Source organism: Saccopteryx leptura, chromosome 5 (assembly GCF_036850995.1).
Source record: "Saccopteryx leptura isolate mSacLep1 chromosome 5, mSacLep1_pri_phased_curated, whole genome shotgun sequence".
Lineage (NCBI taxonomy): Eukaryota > Metazoa > Chordata > Mammalia > Chiroptera > Emballonuridae > Saccopteryx > Saccopteryx leptura.
The window spans coordinates 102,738,817-102,744,022 of NC_089507.1; the positions used below are offsets into that span (position 1 = coordinate 102,738,817).

The 5,206-nt window shown below is 43.1% G+C and overlaps 1 pseudogene; it reads left to right on the forward strand.

Annotated features, from left to right (window-relative positions):
- The first annotated feature begins 816 nt into the window (after positions 1 to 816).
- Positions 817 to 1,442, forward strand: LOC136406532 (transmembrane protein 223-like; annotated as a pseudogene).
- Positions 1,443 to 5,206: the final 3,764 nt, after the last annotated feature.

A 5,206-nucleotide genomic window follows, 5' to 3' on the forward strand; every position in this document is an offset into this window, starting at 1 on the left:
TGCCTGAGGTGGAAGCCATGGAGCCATCCTCAGCGCCTGGGCCAGCTTTGCTCCAATGGAGCCTTGGCTGCAGGAAGGGAAGAGAGAGATAGAGAGAAAGGAGAGGGGGAGCGGTGGAGAAGCAGATGGGTGCTTCTCCTATGTGCCCTGGCTGGGAATCAAACCAGAGACATCCACATGCTGGGCTGATGCTCTACCACTGAGCCAACCAGCCAGGGCTTTTTTTTTTTTATTAAACAAGAATACCAGAAAAGCAAATGACAGATCAAAGAAAGTTGTTCAATTATGCAAATGAGATGCAAAACCAACTTTTATTTTATTGGTGAAAATGCACTATACAAAAGGCTGAAGAAAGTACTGGAGTATCTGCACATTTCTCGATCCCCTAATTTTTGTACTTGCCTATCTGTTGTCTCTATTTAATGGGGTACTATGTGTCAGAGCCTCCCCTTCCTGCACTGATCACAGGGCAGGGAGAGGGTGGAGGTATGGAGCACAGATATCACTATCTTGTTCTGTTTTTAATTCATAGTTTGGGCACTGCATGTAGGGAAGGAAACCAGTTCTTCTGGTTGTCCCATATTTCCCTACTTTTTTAGTCCCACACCTAGTGGAGTGTTCTATGAACCAGCAGATTAGCATCTGGTGACTTTGTTTTTATAAGTCTAAGTGCAGGTGGTGGCAGGGGTGCAGAATATAGTGTGGTGCCTTAATTTCACACTCTGCCAAAATATAATACATATCAGCCTATCACATCAGCTATGGAGCCTTCTCTTTGCAGCTTTTCCCTAGGGAGTGGTGGTACATATTTGTAAAATGAATGCACGGAGGAAGACTCGCCTCCAGCAACAGCACCAGGCGGCCGCAGTGGCACGTGGGCCAGTGCTGCTGCTTTTCACCCTGCAGAACCTGTCTGCACCCAGAACCCTGCACTAGGCAACCCCATGGGCTGTGCTGCTCTTCCAGCATGAGCAGGGCCACTTCTTCACAGTTCTTGGCTATTCTGTGCAGTTCTGGGCCTCCTTGGCCATGGCAGCCTTGGCTCGAGTGCAGCCATCAGATGCAGAGTTTCCAGAAGGGTAACCGTTTCAACTTGTGCTCCATGCTCCGGCGCTATGGCTTGGTCCTGGGCTGTGACATCATCTGTACCCTAGTACTTGGTGCTGACCGTCTCCCCCCTTTCTGTGCATTCAGTGATGCTGAAGGAGAGCTCAGGTGGTAGGAGGGCAGGTGACCCTCTCTGCTTTTCCCCTCTTTGGCTTGGGTGCCCATTTCACTGTTTTCTCAGACCAGGTATCCTGCATGGCCCAAAGGGTGAAGTTGCTGCCATGTTGCCTCTGAAGGTCAAAGGCCAGCACTTCTACTTCTTCTTGGACAAAGCTGGACATCTCTCCAACAGGAAACTCTTTGATAACACTGTGGGTGCCTACCCCAGCTTGTGAGAAAACAACCTTGGGACACTCACCCCTCCTAGAGAAGAATAAAAACTGAACTTTAGGATGGGTTTACAACCTGAGTCCCACAAGAAGACTCAAGATTTATGGATAGAAAATAAAAGCAGTCATTCCAATGGTAGGTTCCTGAAAAATAAAAATGAATAAGTGGAGAACTTAGATCCAGAGGCCCTAACAGATACTGTTTCAACACTGTCATCTTGGTATTTGTGGATTGGAAGTTGCACTCACTTGAGTTGGCAGTAGAATTCCCATCTCTGGGGGTGGATCTGATGAGCCTGTGGGGAAGGATGCAGGGATCTATTTGCAGTTTTGGAAAAGTGAGCCAATGGGAGAAGAATAACGAGGAACAGAGAGACATCCTGTTGTTTGTCTGGGATTGCTCCGTTGGTCTGGCCCTCTGGCCATGTGTGAGAACCTGATGGAAGGGAAAACTACAGGCATAACCTGAAGATACAGGTTTCTTTGAGGACTTGGTGAGGCTCTCAGGTACAAGTAACTTGTTTTAGTGCAAATGCAGTCCTTTCAGCTGGATCCTGGGGACTCCCAAAAGTGTTTGAATGAGAGTTTGTGTGTGTGTGTGTGTGTGTGTGTGTGTGTGTGTACGTGCGTGTGCGCACATGTGCGCACACATGTGCACGTGTGTAGAGTTGAAGTTCTACACTAGCAGGTGGAGCAAAAATCAAGGAACTATGGGTTATTATCAGTTTCATGACCTCATTTGAACCTACCAGATGGTGAGTCTAGGAAACATTTCAGTCAGAGACCAGATTCACCACCAAAAATTTTTTTGGAAGAAACAAACCTAAATAAAACCCCCAAACCTAAGAAGCCAAGAATTTCAGAGGTGATTTTTTTTTTTTTACAAAGAGTTTTATTGGAGGTTTATTTGGCATGCAAAACTGCATGTAGTTGAAGTACACAATTTGATAATTTTTGACATGTCTACAACTGTAAGACCGCAATCAAGACAGGGCCCCTTTGTAATCCTCACTCCTGACCCTTTTTGTCCCCTCCAGTGACAATCTGCTTTCTGCCACTGTACATTAGTTAACATTTTCTAGAAATTCATACAAAATAAATAGACTCAAGCAGTAAATACTTTTATTTTTATAAAATTGTGGTAAAAGCGTCGGCCTAGCGTGCGGAGGACCCGGGTTCGATTCCCGGCCAGGGCACACAGGAGAAGCGCCCATTTGCTTCTCCACCCCTCCGCCGCACTTTCCTCTCTGTCTCTCTCTTCCCCTCCCGCAGCCAAGGCTCCATTGGAGCAAACATGGCCCGGGCGCTGGGGATGGCTCTGTGGCCTCTGCCCCAGGCGCTAGATTGGCTCTCGTCGCAATATGGCGACGCCCAGGATGGGCAGAGCATCGCCCCCTGGTGGGCAGAGCGTCGCCCCATGGTGGGCGTGCCGGGTGGATCCCGGTCGGGCGCATGCGGGAGTCTGTCTGACTGTCTCTCCCCGTTTCCAGCTTCAGAAAAATGAAAAAAAAAAAAAAAAAAAAATTGTGGTAAAAATACATAACACAAAACTTACCATTTTAACCTTTATTTATTTTTTGTTTTTATTTTTTTTTAGCAAGAGAGACAGATATACAGACAGATGGACAGTAAGGGAGAGATAAGAAGCATCAACTCGTAGTTACAGCACTTTAGTTGTTCATTGATTGCTTCTCATACGTGCCTTGACCAGGGGACTCCAGCCAAGCTAGTGACCCCTTGCTCAAGCCAGTGACCTTTGGGCTGAAGCCAGCAACCCTGGGGTCATGTCTATGATCCCATGCTCAAGCTGGCAACCCCACACTCAAGCTGGTCAGCCTGCACTCAAGCCAGCAACTTTGGAGTTTCCAACCTGGGTCCTCAGCATCCCAGGTTGTCCCTCTATTCACTGTGCTATCACCAGTCAGGTCCATTTTAGCCACTTTTAAGTGTACAATTTGTGGCATTAAGTATATTCTCACTGTTGTGTGACCATTACCACCATCCATCTTCAGAACTATTTTTATCTTATAAAACAGAAACTCTGTATTCATTAAACAATACCCCTTCCACTTTCTACAGCCCTGGCAACCATCATTCTATTTCTGTCTTTAAGATTTTAATTATTCTAAGTACCTCATATAAGTGGAATCAGACAATATTTGCATTTTTATAATTGATTTATTTTATTAGAATAATGTTCTCAAGCTTCATCTGTCCTGTATCTATTGGACAATTTACTTCCTTTTAAAGGCTGAATAATATTCTATTGTATGTATAGACCACCTTTGGTTTGCCCATTCACCTGCTGATGTATGGGTTGTTTTAATGCTTTAGCTGTTATGATTAATGCTGCTATAAACATTAGTGTACAGATATTGTTTTAAGACCCTGCTTTCAATTATATATATATATATATATATGATATATATATATATATGGAATTTCTGATTCATATGGTAGTTTTGTTTTTAATTCTTTGAGCAACAGCTATGCTGTTTTCCTTAATGGCTTCACCATTTCACATTCTCACCAATAGTGCACAAGGGTTCCAATTTTTCCACATCTTTGGTCAACTTGTTATTTTCTGTTTTGTTTTTAATAGCCATTCTGACAGGTACGAGGTGGTAACTCATTGTAGTGTTGATTTGCATTTCCCTAAGAATTAGTGTTATTGATATTTTCATGTGCTATTATTATTATTATTGTTATTTAGTCATTTCCCCTCTGTGTTTTATTTTAGATGGTTTGTTTTGATTTTTTTCCCAGAACTCACAGTGGTGTTTTTGTTGTTATTTTCTTTTCTTTCTCTGTGTTTTATTTTAGGTGGTTTCTATTGCTATGTCTTCAAGTTCACCATTTTTTTTCTTCTGCAACATTTAATCTGCTGTTAATTCCATCCAGTGCATTTTAAAATCTGAGATAGTATAGTTTCAAGTATAAAAGTTTTATTTGGGTCTTTAAAAAATTATCTTCCATGTCTCTACTTAATATGCATACTCTTTCTTATAGATCTTAAACAAATGGAACAAAGTTACTGTTACTGCTTTAATGTGCTTGCCTATTAATTCTAACATCTATGTGAGTTCTGCTTTGATTTTGATTGACTGACCATCTTATCATGAGTCATATTTTCCTGCTTGTTTGCATGACTAGTAATTCTTGACTAAATTGTGGGTTTTACCTTCTTTGTTGCTAGCTATTTTTTGCATTCCTGTAAAAGTGCTTGAGCTTTGTTCTGTGATGTAGTTCATAGTTTGGATATATTTTTATCCTTTTGGGTCTTGCTTTTAAGCTGTGATAGGCAGGATTAGAGCAGCTATCTAGGGATAATTATTCCCTACTATTGAAGCGTGGCCCTTCTGAGCACCTTACCTAATACTCCATGAATTATAGAATTAGGAGGTGATTCAGTCTGATTAGTGGAAACAGGTGTTATTCTCAACCCCGTGTAAGCTGAGTGTTGTTCCCTCTAATCTTTTAGAGTGGCTCTTTTCCTGGCCTGGAGTAGTTTCCTTACATGCATCTGGTGATCAGCACTCTGATGATATATAGGACACTATAGCAGTCTTTTCATAGTCTGCAGGTCTTTGGGTTCTCTCTCAGTGCTGCCCTTTCCTCTATGTCCTCCTCCCTAGGAGCTCTAGCTGCTTTGATCTCTCTGGACACTCAGCTCCATCTCCAGCTCAGGAAGTCAGCTGGTCTCCACCTGGGCTCCTCTTCCTGGCCCCATGCCTGAAGACTCTCTCAAGGTAGCAAGCTAGGACTAGCAT